Source organism: Pantherophis guttatus, chromosome 5, assembly GCF_059756535.1.
Source record: "Pantherophis guttatus breed Tessera chromosome 5, ASM5975653v1, whole genome shotgun sequence".
Taxonomy (NCBI): domain Eukaryota; kingdom Metazoa; phylum Chordata; class Lepidosauria; order Squamata; family Colubridae; genus Pantherophis; species Pantherophis guttatus.
Genome location: NC_142067.1, coordinates 15631249 through 15649625, shown reverse-complemented (window position 1 = coordinate 15649625; position 18377 = coordinate 15631249). Strand labels below are relative to the sequence as shown.

Here is an 18377-nt window from a genome sequence, read left to right as displayed (position 1 = left end):
CAGAAAATCTTTGGACTTCCTTTGATGCAGATAGAAACCTAAAACTCAATTGAACTAGAATAAACCGTTACTAAGAGTACTCCTAACATTATAAAGAAGTCCAATTGTCAAAACTCAAGGTTAAAATGATGATGTTTCATCCTGAGAAATGATGACCGAGCAAGTTTTTCAAATAATGGAAAAGTTGTCGCAATGAATGCCATAACTTTTTTCCTGGCATGCCATTACACAGAATACCATATAATAGTTTAGAGCAGTGATGGCGAACCTTTTCGGCACCGAGTGCCAAAAAAGTTGCGCGGAAATGTCGCGCGCACACACGCTTGTTGGGGCCGTGCTCTGGAAAAGCCAAACTTCTGGGTTCTAGTGCGCATGCACATCCGATGATCAGCTGGCTGGCGCACATGCACAGGTCGGTTTTCAGCACTGCTGCGCGCATGAAGGGATCATGCTCCGGAACAGTCCAACGATCAGCTGGTCAGCATGCATACACAGGCCGGTTTTCGGCACTGCCACGCGCGTGAAGGACAGATGATCATCGTGCACGCATGGATGCCAGAAACCCAGAAGACAAACAGGTACGGCCGCGCGTGCCAGGCGACATGGCTTTGTGTGCCACTTTTGTTCTGTCCCTGTCTCTCACACACACACAAACAGACAGCCGGGGGTTAAATAAACTGGCAGACAACCAATTCTTTCGATAAGAGGATTGGCAGCAACCCAGTAGCTGCTTGCCAAGACTTTACTCATAAACAAAATACACACAGTTCAAGAATTGTCAAGTCCAGTCCGTAATTAAATCCAAGGCAGATAATGTTGTTTCCAAAGATGCAATGTGACTCGATAGTAGTTAGTTTTGTCTGTCACAGAGTCTGAATGGCCACCTCACCCCCTTTTATACCCTGTGGGGTGTGGTCCAGTGACTCAGCTTAATCTCTGGCACGCCTCTTCTTCTGTTGCACGCGCTTATCTCTGCGACGCTGCCGAGGATCCAGCCAAGACTCATCTCCCTCATTACTGTCCACCTGTGGCTGCGTGGATGTGCTTGGCCCCGGGCCTATCTCTTGACCTTCGGCTGACACCGAAGGCATTGCCAGAGAGGAGAGTCCTGGAGAGGGAGACCTTGCCAACTCCTCTCCTTCACTCTCGGAGTCCTCTCCTGCCGATGACACAGGCTCAGGTAACGGAGCCACAACAACTTTGGGCATATGTGCCATAGGTTCACCATCACGGTTTTAGTGTAACAGGAAAGCAGATTTTAACTGAATGCTAAAAACAACTTCCTAAAGTAAGAGCAGCTTGAAAGTAAAAAAAAAAAAAAAAAACACCAATGATCTAGAAACTGTAAGGTTATTATTTCATATTGGATTTATACATTAAATATCCACCAAATTAGCCATTTCCAGCTGGGTAAATCTATACGATTATGATTCTGCATCTTTGGATAATAAACAAATATAAGATGGTAATTTTTTTTTCACCTATTAGGTAGTAGAGTAGATTTTATTCTTCCTTTAGTAGTAGAGTAGATCTTATTCTTCATTTATCATAGCTCTACAACTTTCCTTTCCCTGATTAATTAAATGCATCCCATCTACAGCAATAAAGCAGCTTCTGACACCAACTCCATATAAAATTAAATAGCAAACACTTAAAGTCCAAGTAGGTATCTCGGGGTGGGAAGGAGAGATAACAATTTTAAAACATGCTTTGTTACACTGTGAAAATCATTGCTGGGGTAGAATTGTCTTAGTTGAACTGGCATGTAGCGAGTATGCATTGGTCATTTGCAAATCATGACCACTCAACATATTTAATTCATTCATTCATTTATAAAATGTATATTCTATCCAGGCTGAGTATGTATATTCTATTCGGCAGGCTGAGGCAAAGAGGAAGTCCCAGAACCAGCGAAATCTGTGGGCTAGGCAGGGGACAGAATGTATTTGCCCTCAGTGTGGAAGGGATTGCCACTCTCGAATCGGCCTTTTTAGTCACGCTAGATGCTGTTTTAGGACCTCTTTCCAGAGCACGATACCATAGTCTCTTGAGACTAAAGGATGCCAATGCAATGCAATTCTATCCAATTATCAGAGTCAAGTGTTTACTGTTATTCATTTAATAATGAATAAATGAAGAAGTGTTTGTGTGTGTGTATGTGTGTGTATTAACCATACCTATGAACAGAAACATGCCTTATCTTCCTGCTCATCTAAGATCTCACACAACTTTTTAAGGCTTTTTAAGGCTCATCTTGGAAACATTTTCTTGCAAGCAATCTTCTTTATCTCAGATGAAATGCTTTACAAAAAAGTAATGTCTCCTCCACCCCTCCATCCCCCAAAATGCCTACAGAGTAAACCTTACCTACTTGTTGGTTTCAACTCTGTGGACAAGTACCTTTGGATGAATCCAGTTACAGCAAAATAGTCCTTAAAGGGTGTGATTTGTTGAAGGAAGAATGATGTGTTAACTCAAAACCAAATCCTTTGAGATAATCTGCTAGAGAAAAGAGAGAGAGAGAGAGAGAGAGAGAATGTAATCATAATTAATTCTATTCTTTTAAAAGATCCAGAGAAAGGGTTAGGATTTTTATTTGTTCACTTGCTAAACTAATAGGAGTACCAGAATATAATTATCTTTTTTTCCCCTTCTGCAATTCCTCAACTTTTGTGATTTAGTTCTCTGATTCTATTTTTAAAAAAGCAAAAGTATAACTATGCATGCATTAGGGGAATACAAAATTCTGTATGTCAGGACAAATTTATGCGTGCCTTTTTATTTATAAAATTTGTTGTTTGCTTTTCATTAAACCCTAATCCCAAAGTGAGGCACCAAAATAGGATCTAAATCCATGAAATCACAATAGTTTGAAGTCATGTAATTACAACTCATCATTAAAACATGAAAACCAGGACAATTAGAACATAAGTGACACAGCAGTGTAGATTCAATTAAAATGCTGGGTGAATAAATAAATTCTCAGCTGGCAGTGGAAGCATGTTAGCCATAACTTGATCAGAGGGAATTTCATCGTCCAGAGGCCTGTATCAAAAACATTCTTATGGGTTACTAAATGGTGAATATATACACACACACACACACACACACACACACACACACACACACACATTTGTTTTTCTTTCTTTTCTGTAGGTTTTATGTGTTTTTCTCTTTAGCCAAGTTCTACCTACGTAAACCAAGATATTATGCAGCCCTAGTTCAGTGAAATCACAATTCACTAGTTTCTGGGCTTTTTTTTTTCTTTCTGGCAGCAAGCAGACCCTTTGCTGCCCATTGGGAGACTATGATAGATCTATTTCGGCCTTATAAGGCCTCATCAGTTAGCCACATCCTCATCTCATATATCCTCCCTGTAAAGGTACAATATTTTTTTTTCTTTCTTTTTCGTAGGTTTTATGTGTATGTCTCTTTAGCCAGGTTCTACCTACGTAAACCAAGATATTATGCAGCCCTAGTTCAGTGAAATCACAATTCACTAGTTTCTGGGCTTTTTCTTCTTCTGGCAGCCGGCAGACCCTTTGCTGCCCATTGGGAGACTAAGATAGATCTATTTCGGCCTTATAAGGCCTCATCAGTTAGCCACACCCTCATCTCATGTATATATACATATATATATACATACATACACACTGTACATTACAAACTATTCTAAAAATACGAGTTCCAGGTATATTAGTAAAAAAAGAAGCAGACATACTGCAAACTCCGGAACTTAAGATTTTAAAATTTTAAAAGAATTAAAATTTTATTTTACTAAGCTTTTGTCAGCCATCTGCTGACATCATCAAGAGTATTAAACTACCATTACAGAGATCTCTGCTTTTATATGCCATTAATCAATTTAATGTTGTGTTGTTTTATATATATATGGCTAGTTTCAAGAGGGCATCCCACCAGTCTTGAAGACTGAGAGGATATACCAGTAACATAGCATCTGATATTCAAGTTGTTGGCTTTACAGGACGTTATATGTCAATATGAACACCTTGAAATGCTTAAAAATGCAAACACATTTCTATTGTCTATAGAGTTCTACTGTAGTTCCTGCAGACACCAATGTTTCCAGCAATATCTCTTTCATACTCTATCATCATCATCATCATCGTCATCATTGTTATCATCATCATCAACACCACCACCACTGCAATCTAGCATATTAAGCTCAGGGCTTATATTGAAATCCAAAAATGTTTCTAGGCTCTATATAGAATCCCACAGCATAGGAGGGAGAAAGAGGAGAAGGAGAAGGAGAAGGAGAAGGAGAAGGAGAAGGAGAAGGAAGAATTGCCAGACCAATTCTTGAATACAGCTCATCTGTCTGGAACCCGCACTGCATATCAGACATTAATACAATTGAACGAGTCCAGAGATATTTCACAAGAAGAGTCCTCCACTCCTCTGCTTGCAACAGAATACCTTATGCCACCAGACTTGAAATTTTGGGTTTAGACAACTTAGAACTTTGCCGTCTTCGGTCTGACCTAAGCATAGTACATAAAATCATCTGCTACAATGTCCTACCAGCCAATGAATACTTCAGCTTCAACCAAAACAGTACAAGAGCACACAATAGATACAAACTCATGGTAAACTGATCCACTAGAATGCACTACCTGACTCTGTGGTTTCTTCCCCAAGTCCCCAAAACTTTAACCTTAGACTGTCTACTGTAGACCTCGCCCCATTCCTAAGAGGTCTGTAAGGGGTGTGCATAAGCGCACCAGTGTGCCTACTGTCTTTGTCCTAATGTTTTCTTTTATTTGTATCCTTTTCATGTATTTATAATTATGTTTACATTTGTATCTGTCATAAAATACATGCTTGATGAAATAAATAAATAAATAAAAATAAAAGGAGAAGGAGAAGGAGGAAGGAAGGAAGATTGCAGATAGATAATAGATATATAGGAATGATTTTGGGGGTTGAGTGATGGAATGCCTATTCATCCAGAAAAATGTGTGAAATAAACAGATACTATAAAGAACATTTGGAAGGGCACAATTTTGAAACGGTTGATAAGTAACCACCTCACCAATTTGCCTGTTGGGATATGTTTGTAACTAGCAGCCTGTTTGGTAAAGTGTCCATTTTCTAAAATTCCCATTCTATCTCTTGGCCCTGGACAGGAATGTCCATACAAGAGGACTGAAGATCTTGAGAAAATACTGACTTTAAATAAAGAGAAAATCCACAATAGAACTAATGATACTGACATTGTCTGGTTTGTAGAAATAACACAAGTTAAACTTTTCCCCCTCCATCTCTTTTTTTGAAGTGGAAAAAAAACACCACTTTCACAGCTGTAGATGTAATTGTCTGTCTGCTGTGCAAAGGCATATAAGCCAACTCAGTAATGTACAGGGTGACTTTTGATAAGTGAAAACTGCATTTTGTTGCTCCACTGTGCAGCCAAAACTAATTATGGAAACTTGGAAGGAACAGCTCCCCAAATCTATTTATTTGGCTCATGTGGAGTTGGCCATGTGGGGGGGGGGAAGGAATTAGAGAAAAGAATTGGGAAGAACGAACATTCAGAGACCAACAAACTCTGGTGCCCTGATGGTAGATGCATCCTGAAAAGGGGTTTAAAACAGTTGCATCTCATCTGTAAATGAATGAGCAGTCAAATGGATTGTGAAACTGAGATCATTGAGATGTTTAGTCTTTAGAAAAAGTGCAGAGAAGAGCAACAGAGATGATTAGGGGACCGGAGGCTTAAAATATATAAAGAATGGTTGCAGGAAATGGGCATGTTTTGTTTAATGAAAAGAAAGACTAGGGGTGATATGATAGCAGTCTTCCAATATTTGAAGGGCTGCCATAAAGAAGAGGAGGTCAACCTATTATCCAAAACAGGGAAGTAAAATCCAAAGTAGTTGAAACCTCATCCTTCAAAAAGAACTGAATGGTAGAGGGCAGAGGTGGTATGTATGTATGTATGTATGTATGTATGTATGTATGTATGTATGTATGTATGCATTTATTTGTCAACAAGTACAAGGAAACAAGTAATAGTATAGACATAGACATAGACACATGAAAAAATTTTTTGGCACAAATAAAAGGATATAAAGAGCCCTGGTGGCGCAGCAGACTAAAGCACTGTTATTAACACCAGCTGCCTGCAATTACTGCAAGTTCAAATCTCACCAGGCTCAAGGTTGACTCAGCCTTCCATCCTTTCAAAGGTAGGTAAAATGAGGACCCAGATTGTGGGGGCAATAAGCTGACTTTGTATAAATATATACAAAAGTATGAAGGCTATTGCTTAACACATTGTAAGGCTATTGCTTAACACATTGCCCTGAGTCTCCGGAGAACGGCGGCATATAAATCAAATTAAAAAACAACAACACATAGAATGATTACATATAAATGGAGACAGTAGGACAGGGACGATAGGCATGCTGGTGCGCTTATAGACGCCCCCTTAGGGACCTCTTAAGAAACATGAAAGGTCCACAGTAGACAGTTTTCAGTATTCAGCTGGTTTGGACTGGTTCAAGCGAACCAGTAGCTCCAATGATCAGTTGGCCCCACCCACCCTCCCCTGCTCTATCCTATCCTTTATTTCCTGCTTTGTAGCTCACCTCAATCGCACGGCACAGCTGATTTTTGCCCCCTCACTGTTCTACTTACTGTTGCTGACTTGGAAGGTAAGCAGCTGAGCTTCTAAATGCTCCATTTTCAGTGCTGCGTGCAAACGCCTTAGGTGCGCATGCGTGCAAAATATGCCCACACAAAGTGCACACTCACCATACCGGTTGTTAAACCAGCAGCATCCCACCACTGGTAGAGGGGTTGCTTATAGGCAGGGAAGACCCATAGAAGCCAAGACTTTTCTGGGGCAGATGAGACCCTGAGTTGATCTAGAATGAACTTGCACTCTTGTCCGATCTTGATTCTTATCCTTATGCTGATAATTTTTAACTTACCCTGACTCTTATCCTGAGTTTTTATAACATGAGTAATTCTTTGGGTGAAAATCTTCAAATGGTTCCAGCTAAAATGATGGCCAGAAACTATATGTGATTCATTGTATTACAGCTTCCATTTCAGTATGCTATTATTCAACACTACCCAAACTCCATCCTATTATGTCCTCCAACAAAGAAGTCCATGATTTCTTCTTGTCAATCATAATGTAAACACTCTAAGGCACACAATACAGATCTTTCTTCAAGTCCTCCAACTGTCTGAAGGAGCTTCTTGACAATGAGAAGTACAGAAGATAGAAGCTGGGAATTGTTCTTTGTAAAGTCTATTCATGTAGAACTGAATGCAATTATATATGATATGTACAAATACAGACATATCCCATAAGATAAGGAAACTCATGCATATATTATGGAAAAGCCATACACTAAGAGGCTATTTGATTTTTTTAATATTACTTCAGCTCCTCAAAGTGCATATTCACAATATTGTGAGTAAAATGGCAATTAAATAAGGAGCCACACAATGTGGAAATAGATGCAACTCGGTATTTTTTACTGACATTTATTTTTATTTATTTGTCGAGTACATATTAGATAATATATATAAGTATAAGCATGAATTGAATACATAAAATAAATACAATTAAAGGGAACATTAGGACAGGGATGGTAGGCACGCTGGTGCTCTTATGCATGCCCCTTATAGACCTCTTAGGAATGGGGTGAGGTCAACAGTAGACAGTCTAAGGTTAAAATTTGGGGGGTTTTGGGATGAAACCACACAATCAGGTAGTGCATTCCAGGCATTGACCACTCTGTTGCTGAAGTCATATTTTCTGCAATCAAGTTTGGAGCCGTTCACTTTAAGTTTGTTTCTATTGTGTGCTCGTGTATTGTTGTGGTTGAAGCTGAAGTAGTCATTGTCAGGTAGGACATTGTAGCAGATGATTTTATGAGCTACACTTAGGTCATACCGAAGGCGGCGTAGTTCTAAATTTTCTAAGCCCAGAATTTCAAGTCTGGTGGCATAAGGTATTTTGTTGCAAGCGGAGGAGTGGAGGACTCTTCTTGTGAAATATCCACAGTGATCACTGGACTCCTCAGCAAAGAAATGCAGAAGAACCCCAAGCCCACCAAATTACATATTATATACCTTTTGGAAAAGATACAGAGGACTTACAAAACCAGTGTAAACATGACCTTTCCTGCAGGAATTTATTTATTTATTAATTTTATTTCTATACCGCCCTTCTCCCGAAGGACTCAGGGTGGTGTACAGCCTAATTAAAAACACAAAGACAGACAATATTTAAAAATTAAAATTAAAATTATTAAATAATAGGCCTAATTTATAAAACCCCGAATTTAAAAACCCAATTTAAAACCAATTAAAATCATTATATTGATAGCCCAGCCTGGCGGAACAACATGGTTTTGAGGGCACAGCGAAATACACGGAGATCAGAGATCTTACGAATTTCTGGGGGGAGTTCATTCCAAAGGGCGGGGGCTCCCACAGAGAAGGCCCTCCCCCTGGGTGTTGCCAGCCGACATAGTTTGGCCGATGGCACCCTGAGGAGACCCTCTCTGTGGGAGCGGACTGACCGGTGGGAGGCTACTGGTGGCAGAAGACGGTCTCGAAGGTACCCAGGTCCAATGCCATGTCCAATGCATTGACAGGAATGTCAATCTGATAACAACAGAAGGGAGATCTTATTAAATTCTTCTGTCCAAGCCCTCCCATTATACTGATTCTAATATTTCTAATATGAACAATATCCTTTGTTGTACTCATATACAGTAGAAGACTCATATACAGTTGAAGACTCATTGTCTTCAAACTACAGAAGACAATTGCCCTTTTTTTTGTTATCTGTCTCCTTTCCTTCCAGCATCATCAAGTACTTTCAGTTTGCCTGTTCTACTTCATATGCACTTCAGCCTCATGTATGTAGGACATTTGTCTTCCATGACAACTTTGGGTATTTTTAACTTTGTGAATAATGAAGATTATAATGCCAGTGATACTTTTATTATCCTGAATTACATGCGTATTAACTTTTTTTACAAGGCCAATTCTCTCTTTCTGCCAATTTCTCAAAAAAAAATGAACAGGTGAGATAAAATCTAAAATAGCGATTTTTATTAGTCCAATAAATTTTCAAATTGAAATTCTTGTTCAGAAGTTTCTAAAAAGCAAACCACTGTGTCCTTTACAATATTTCTGTTCCAGATAGAGGCAATAATGGATTTATTAAATGTACCTGAAGAATATTATTTTCAAATATTGTGGACCTGTATATTTTTATATTTAAAACACTTTTGAGAATTCTATTCCCTTTTTTCATTTCTCTTGTTTTATAACGTTACTTCTTAGAAAAGGTTGCAGTCATAATGCTTGAAAAACATTCTGCGTGCGTATGCAAATTCCACCCAAACTTTTATATGTCTGCCTACCTGCCTATCTATGATATCTATCTATCTATCTATCTATCTATCTATCTATCTATCTATCTATCTATCTATCTATCTATCTATCATCTATCTACATTCTGACCTATTACAATTTCTAGTTGCATTGCCGCTGTCTAACTGTGAGGTGACAAAGGCACGGGCAAAGCCTCCTGATCTACAAACATGAACAAGTGAAACACAAGATGGATTTCTGCAATGGCTTTCTTGACCATGATTGCAACCTGAACCTTGAGAAGAAATCAGGAGTCTATGAGAGGCTACTCCATCTAGAGTTACAGATCTGGAAGCCCTTAAAACCCACAGCTACCCAGCCTTGCAGTCGAAATATCAAGCATTCCTCATCCAGACCCCAATAGTGTCCAGCAGGAAAAAAGCCTTTATAGCATCACTTGAAAAGCGAGGGGACAAAATGTACAACCAAGTATAATAAAAACGCTAACAAATGATCATACCTAACAGCTTCAGATAAATTTTAAACAGAAGAAAGTAAAATCTGAACCTCCCCACAATGCAGGGGTCTAATATAAGGGTGGGCAATTAATTTCCCAAGGGATCACATGAGAAACTGGGACTGTTATGGAAGACTACCACTGCCACCAGCCACCTGCTGCCTCTTCCCACCACTGCTCCCCCTCAGGCACACAGTAGGTTGTAGAGGGACAGGCAAAGGGCTGGACATGGTCCGTGGGTTGTAAAATGCCCAGGTGTGATCTATTCCAGGAGTGAAATCCAGCAGCTTCTGACAGGTTCTGGAGAACCAGTAGCGGAAATTTTGAGCAGTTCGGAGAACCAGCAAATACCACCTCTGGCTGGCCCCAGAGTGTGGTGGGAATGGAGATTATGCAATATCCTTCCCCCAGGAGTGGGGGAGGGAATAGAGATTTTGCAGTATCCTTCCCTTGGAGTGATGAGGGAATGGGGATTTTGCAGTATCCTTCCCCTGGAATGGGGGAGCGAATGGAGATTTTGCAGTATCCTTCCCCTGCCACACCCACCAAGCCACACCCCACCCACCAAGCCACGCCCACAGAACTGGTAGTAAAAAAAGTTGGATTTCACCACTGGTCTATTCTCTCCCTAACAACAGAGACTGGAATTGGCCTTGGAGGAATGAAAGACATGTTTAAACTACACCAGTTTATTGGAACCATTTGGGTCTATGAAAAACTCTGTGATTTCTCATTTTAGGACTCCAAAAACCTTCCTTGGCATTTGAATCTGTTTTTTGCCTGCTCCGATTGCAGTTCTGTCTTCTCATTGAGTCTGCTGCTTGTGTGAGATAGATTTATGACATTCTTAACCTTTCTAAGTACTGGCATGTTGATGCTATGACAGCATGTTTCCTTCCTCTTTGGATCTGTCACTCAAGGCAGCTATTTCACTCTGTCTCATAATAAGAGAAACCCACATAAAAAAAAAAAAATTAAGCCTGATAGATGGGAATAGAGAGGCATCAAGACCACATCTGTCGATGAATACTTTCATGGAATATATTCATTCTGGGACTTGATTGTTAACAATTGCCATGATAATAATAACAATAACAACAACAACAACAACAACTTTATTGTCATTGTACATGTATACACAGTATACCCATACAATGAAATTCACTTAACACCCAAAGACCTGGTCCAACACACATAACAATCCCCAAACACCCCACCCCACCCACCACAAATTCCCCACCCCTAAACCACCCAAACATCCACACAACAGACCAAGTAATGCGGTCCAACAGCTCACTGATGGTGGCCCATTAGTTCATTGTTGAGTGCAATTATAGCTCTGGGATAAAAACTATTCAGAAAACATGTGGTCTGAGTTTTAATTGTTCTGTATCTCCTGCCAGAAGGCAACAGTCCAAAAAGATTATCACCAGCTTACTGATTTAACAAACTGAGTTAAAGGCATATGTCAGCAAAGGCATCTTGATGGGTTGAGCAGCTAAGTCAAGTCCAGCTTAATCATGCTTGGAAGGTAATCCACCAAAAATTCAAAGGGTATAGACAAAAATGGATACTGGGAAAACACTCCTCTGGGTGGTCCTTGGTGTTCTCTGACCTTGATTGTTTTGTTGCAGATCTTCATCACCCAAACTAAATAATATCATAAGCACTAGTAGGGAGTTGAGTTTGCTCTCACTTTATATTCTAGTGGCTTGCCGTGTCAGTGTTGGTGGGAGCAGTCTCGGTGGTTCTTTGTTTGGGATATTTACTGTTAGCATGTTTGGCAATTCCTTGATTGGGGTATTGTTTACTTCTTCTTGATGGCTGGTCTGATGCTAACAACCCTCGGTTACTCCCAGGCAACAGCAAATCATTTCTGCATTCTAACCTGTATATATAAAAGCCAAATACCACTCACTAATCACAAAATCTCCAGAACGGTAAAGCCTACAAAATTTGAAATTTGGCACATTTGTTCCTCTTGGCTTCTAGGTGCTTGCTAAGAAAGGATTTTTCGAAATGACCATCAGATCATTAATATTTCATATACAGTATTATATTCACATGCTCTGATGCTAAAGAGTTAGATGTTCTACTCCCCCTCCCCACCTGAAAGGAACTCTGTCCCAACTGCCAGTTGCCTTATATTAACACACTCTGATGCTACCCCTTTGCTAAACTGGGCATATCCAGCGTGTGACTCATCCGGCCTGCGGGCTGGGACATTCTACTCCCACTCCCTCTCTGTTCCAACTGCCTTATATTAACATGCTCTGATGCTACAGAGTTCCACGTTCTACATTAAGTTGCAGGCTGTGTCAATTTATCATCCCCGATCACATAGTTTCGTAGCAAAGCACGGGTATCCAGGTAGTCGAAGAGGATATTTGTAGCTCAAGGTTGAACTGTGGAGTCCCTGGTTCTCTCTTTATTGTTTTTGCATTGTTACTAAGAACACAACATGGATACATCAATCTAGTCACCAGCAGTTGAACTTAACTTGAAGGAGACTTTGCCCATAGAAAAGAAAAAAGTTGGAAAATTTGACTTCTATTAATCAATTACGAGTATTACATACTCAACTCTCTCACCGCTAAATATTACTTGCCTAAGAGGTGAAGGGAACCATTACTTTCCTGCCCTCTCTTGGGGTTCTCTACAAATAACTCTACAAAAAAGGGACACAGTGGCTCAGTGGCTAAGATGCTGAGCTTGTCAATCGAAAGGTCGGCAGTTCAGCAGTTCGAATCCCTAGTGCTGCGTAATGGGGTGAGCTCCCGTTACTTGTCCCAGCTTCTGCCAACCTAGCAGTTCAAAAGCAAGTAAAAAATGCAAGTAGAAAAAATAGGGACCACCTTTGGTGGGAAAGTAACAGTGTTCCATGTGCCTTTGGCATTTAGTCATACTGGCCACGTGACCACGGAGATGTATTCGGACAGCGCTTGGTCTTCGGCTTTGAAATGGAGATGAGCACCGCCCACTAGAGTCAGGAATGACTAGCACATATGTGCGAGGGGGAACCTTTACCTTTACCTTTAACCTTTACAAATAACTGAATGAGATGATATATAATAAAATAATCCCTGTCACTTTTGTATCCCTGCATTTATTTCATATCCGCACTTCTTTGTTTCTTTTAAATCACACTGTAAAGAGAAGCAGCGCTTCCATGAAATAAATTTGATAACAGCGAAAAAGTGATTATATACCAGTGATTAGATGTATACCTTCAGGACAGAATGTTGTTGTTGTTTTTTCTTTCTCTTTCCTTTCCATCCTCCAATTTTGCAAATGTAATCCAGATAGCTAGATGGGCGCCCTAACTCAGCTAGGATTGTTAAAGGAGAATCATTGCAGTTTTATTGGGAAGAAAAAGATAGCTCGCTATTTTTACTGCAACCTGGAATTAAAAGAGAATCAACATCGAGTGGCTGCATGTTCAAGAAAGGATGTTTTCCAGCTGAGAGACGGCTAACACAACAGGATCACCCTTCTAATGAGATCTGTTCCCAGCCAGGTTCCAGCAATAAACCAGATAATTATTAGAAATTCATAATGAGGCCGAAATCTAGGTATTACTTAAAAGGGAAAGATACCATCTTTCCTAGGGTGATGGTTTGGCCTTACAACCTTTTGCTAGAATCTTTCGATCTGAGGAATTTATCATCAGCATATTTTATTTATAAAGGACTGGAAATAACTAGGTACTGTAGTATAATATTTTTTAAAGACCATTTTTTTTTTCTCTGAAAATCAGGCTTGTCAGATGTTACATCTTTTCTATCCTGCTCTACGGAGTCGAGAGTTGGTCTCTGGCAGAAAGCCACTGGAAGAAACTAGAAGCATTTGAAATGTGGATTTACAGACGACTGTTATGTATAAACTAGGTTAACAAAATCACAAATGAGGAGGTGATAAGCTGCCTGGGAAAGCAAAGGGAAATAATCAAAGCCATTAAAAAGCAAAAGTTAGAATATTTTGGACATGTGATGCGACACCCAGAAAAATACGGCATCCTTCACTTAATCCTCCAGAGAAAGATGGAAGGCAAATGAGGTCCAGGCAGAAGAAGAACATCATGGCTTCAAAACCTAAGGGCCTGGTTTGGACAAAACTCAGCAGCACTTTTTCATATGGCTGTTGACAAAAATAGGATTGCCAACATGATCGCCAACGTCAGATGATGGATGAGAAGAAGAGGAGGAGGAGGAGGAGGAGGAGGAGGGGGAGGAGGAGGAGGAGGACCATTTTTTTCTCTCTGCAAGAATTCAGTTGTAAGCATTGACTAAATAGGTAAAAATGTGGAAGGCAGAGAAACAAAGAGAAATAAAACAAAAACCAACAAAAACACCAAAATCTGGATTCTGAAGCCAAATTTTGATCTGTTTTAGAATTGATAGAAAAGGGCATAATACAGAGGATTTCTCTGTTAAAAACCAGAAAGCAAGAAAAGCAAGAAATTTGGTCTAGTGGTTAAGGCACCAGGCTAAAAATGATGAGACTGAGTTCTAATCCCACCTTAGATATGAAAGTCAGCTAGGTAACCTTTGGCCAGTCGCTCTTTCTCAGACCAGATTATCTCACAGCGTTGTTGTTGTAGGGAAAATAGAAAGAGGATGACATATTTGGTATGTATGGTACCGTGTATTATTTACAAAAATGACAAGGACAAGATATACTTGTGTAAATAAATATTGCTTTGCTAGCCAGGATATTAAATTGAAAAGAAGAACGCATATGAGGATGAATCCAGAAAAACGTCTTGATAAAAGTTTCTAAACCAAATGATCTGGGAATCAAATTAGACAAATACGTTAAAGGTTTTTTTTAAATTTAAGCAAGAGTCCAATTTTGGGTTTATACAGGTGGTCCTTGAGTTACAACCACATCTGAGCCCAGAATTTATGTTGCTAAGTGAGAAATTTGTTAAGTGAGTTTTGCAACATTTTACGACTTTTCTTGCCGCATTTGATAATCATGGCCATTGTTAAGTTACTAACACAGTTGTTAAGTGTACATTTAAAGTGACAATAAAGTTATTCTAAGTCAATGTCTAAGTCTTTTATTTAGAATATCTGACATTCATTCTTACTTGATCCCCACATGTTGACCCTAACAATGTTTCCGAATGATTTTAGACATATCATCCATCAACATAAAATATTTGAATGAATATTACATTGTTACAGTTAGTAAGCATGTTAATGAATATACTGATTTCCTTTAGAATGAGAACTACTGAGAAATACAGTGATAAGCAAAAAGGATGTCTCTGACATTTATTTTGCCTTTATAGCCACCAGATGACGGATTTACTGTAGGTTATAGTTGGAGAAATGTGGGGGAAGTAGTGCATGCATCAGTATTTCCACCAATCCATATCAATACCTAGAAGAGACATTGCTTGACTCTATTAGACTGTCCTCAAGCCTTTACCTTGTCTTCACAAGAATTATTTTTTAAAAAATAATTTTTATTCAATAGTTTGTCTTTAAAAAACAACCCAGAAAACAATCACACACATATTAAAAAAAACAAAACATGTCAAAACAGAACATATTGAACATTGCACACCGTCAATGGTAATTTTATAGCATTCAGTACCGACATATGTATTTTGCTTTTATAGTTCTTTATTCTATCATTTCTATTTACAGTACTTCTCAATATTATTATAATTGCATTACTCCAACGTGTATATATATATATATATATATACATTATAATATTCATTGTTCTTATCTACACATTTATATTTGTTTATGTTTACATCTCTTTATTTAATGTTGTTCAGTTACTCTAATTTAAGTTTCATCAGTATTAAGTTAAACATTTCCTGTTCTGTTTCTATTTTCGAGGCAACTGTACATTTTATTCCATGCTTCATAATAGTCCGAATCCTCCCTCTCTTTCAATTCCATAGTCATTTTATCCATCTCTGCGCGTTCTAGAATTTTCCTAATTACTGTTTCGTCTGAGGGTACATTGTTTTCTTTCTAATTTTTTGCTAATGTGATTCTTGCTGCGGTAAGTAGGTGCAGTATAATGTACTGAAGGTTTTTGTTCATTTTCGGGTCCAGTATTCCTGATAAAACAATTCAGGTTTCAAATCTATTTTTTGCTTTGTAATTTCTTCCAGCCAGTTTTGAATTTTACACCAATACTTCCTTGGTCTTCACAAGAATTCTTATAGGGCTATCTACTGACTTGAATATCTTTGATCAAACTCATGTGGCATCATTGTCCCTATTTAGTAAGCTAAGGAAATCAGGGTAAGGTCAAGTTTCAAAGTCGATGTTCAACACAAAGGAAATAGCAACACCATATTGGATCTTGTGATTGACCAATAGACTGAAGTGTCTGCCCTAGAACAATTCTGTAAACCTGGAAATTAATTTTGGCTCTTTATTTGGCTATTAAAGAAGAATGTGTTATGTTCTATCCTGCAAGCTCCAGCTTCTATTTAGATCTATTTTAATTTCATAAGCTTGTTTCAAATTCAGGTCCTCTTTCATTACTCTCAACACTGACTTTGTCAGGTTTTGCGACTTAAAGCCCAAACAAATCACAATTTGGATTTAACACTCTTAAATTAAAGATCCTGTAAAAGCAGATTAGCAACCATATAACTCCTGAGTTTCCTTTTTGGGTATTCATAGTCCCTTTTACTATAATTCAAAACTGCCAATTCTTTCCCAATGTGTCAGGTTTCCAAGTAACAGCCCCAATTAAAGAAGACTCTGAGGCTAGCAATTCCTCAAAGATCCATTTTATTAGAGATGCCATATTGGCACATCTGGGAAAACCCGAATCTGAAAGTTCCTGGGTTTTCCCCACCCAAAAGAAAGCCAAAGACCCATCCCCTACACCTACATGTCAGTCACATGATCCAACCAATCCACTGTCTGAACTGGAGATAGCCCCCAGTCACTCCTATCCAGGTGCAGGCTGAACGTCCTTGACTCTCAGAGAAAAGAATGTTGTTATGACTATATATCTTCACCAACTTCTTGCAAATCTCCCCTCCCATTCTCCCAGGCACTAAATGTGGCAGCCCTGAAGCTCCAAAGAAAAGATGGCCTCCAGGGCTGACACAATGTTTTGATTAGGAAATCAGTGGTAGCTGTAATTCAAGCTCTAATATACTGTAGATATATTGCAAATACACACAAACACACATACAAACTAGTGGTGGGTTGCTACCGGTTCACCCCGGATCGGGAGAACCAGTAGCGGCTGTTGTGGAAGGCTCTGCCCACCCACTCAAATGTCTCTGTGCATGTGCAGAAGTGTCACATACACGCCCACGCGCGCGCCTACAACCAAACTAGTAGCAGCCGAAATTGAAACCACTACTGATATAAACCTCTTTCCATCTAAAGCAGGGGTGTCAAACTCGATTTCATTGAAGGACGCCTCAGGGTTGTGTTTGACCTTGGGGGTCTGGGTGGGTGTGGTCTGGGTGGGCATGGCCAGCTTGACATCACTCATGTTGGGTGTGCCTGTGGTGGCCTGAGCACTCTGCCAGTGAAAATGGAGCTTGAGAGGGCCGCATGTCGCCCTTCCAAGCTCTATTTTTGCTGACAGAGGGTTGCAGGAGGCCGTCACAGTAAAAAATGGAGCTTGGGAAGGCCATGTGCGGTCCTCCCGAGCTCTGTTTTCACTGGCAGAGGCATCACAGGCTGGTCCTTTACTATTTCCAGGGTGGCCCTGCAGGTGAGATCTAAGTACCCCGTGGGCCCACAGGTCTTGAGTTTGACACCCATGATCTAAAGAAAGCCCATCCCTCAGATATGTTGTTGTCCTTTGGATTTCTTGAATGGTCAGCTTTTGGCTCACAAAACACCATCCATTCCAGTTTGATAAGTCTGGTGGCATTTAGTATACCTTCTTAGATCCAAAGGCTGAGTCCATTGTAAAAAAAAAATGAGAGATGAGGGCCATCCCATATGTACTGAAATCTCTGTTTGGTGTAAAGAACAAAGAATCCGCGATGGACCCAGGGAAGATCTGCTGAAAACATTCTGCTTGGAATTTTTCTTCTTTTTCTTCTTTGTCTAGAGATCAACCCCTTGAGCAGGGGTGAAATCCAGCAGGTTCTGACAGGTTCTGGAGAACTGGTAGCAGAAATTTTGAGTAGTTCGGAGAACTGGCAAATACCACCTCTGGCTGGTCCCAGAGTGGGGTGGGAATGGAGATTTTGCAGTATCCTTCCCCTGCCATGCCCGCCAAGCCACACCACGCCCATCAAGCCATGCTCATAGAACCATTAGTAAAGAAATTTGGATTTCCTCACTGTCCTTGAGACTGAAAATGTTGCATTTTCATTCACCTCCAACTAACGGCAATTCAAGTAAACAGGCATGAATCAACATCAATTAAGTTGTAGACCATTTCAGCAGGACCGGGCGGAAATTTATTAGGTGCCTGTGAAATTATTCCTACTTGCTAGTCTTTCTTAATAAAGAAGACAGCTGGGTATTTCCTTTAA

At 39.7% G+C, this 18377-nt stretch overlaps 1 protein-coding gene across 8 annotated transcripts in view; it reads right to left on the bottom strand.

Annotated features, from left to right (window-relative positions):
* The window catches only part of CNTN5 (contactin 5), an 827378-nt gene that overhangs the window by 539838 nt on the left and 269163 nt on the right, over positions 1–18377 (bottom strand). For 3 of the 8 annotated variants that reach the window (XM_087894620.1, XM_087894625.1, XM_087894621.1), the window contains exon 2: positions 2368–2499. The gene's annotated coding sequence lies outside the window, so the exon portion shown is untranslated. Of the gene's footprint in view, positions 1–2367; positions 2503–18377 lie in introns of all 8 variants that reach the window. The other 5 variants (XM_087894619.1, XM_087894624.1, XM_087894623.1 and 2 more) reach the window with 3 other exon arrangements.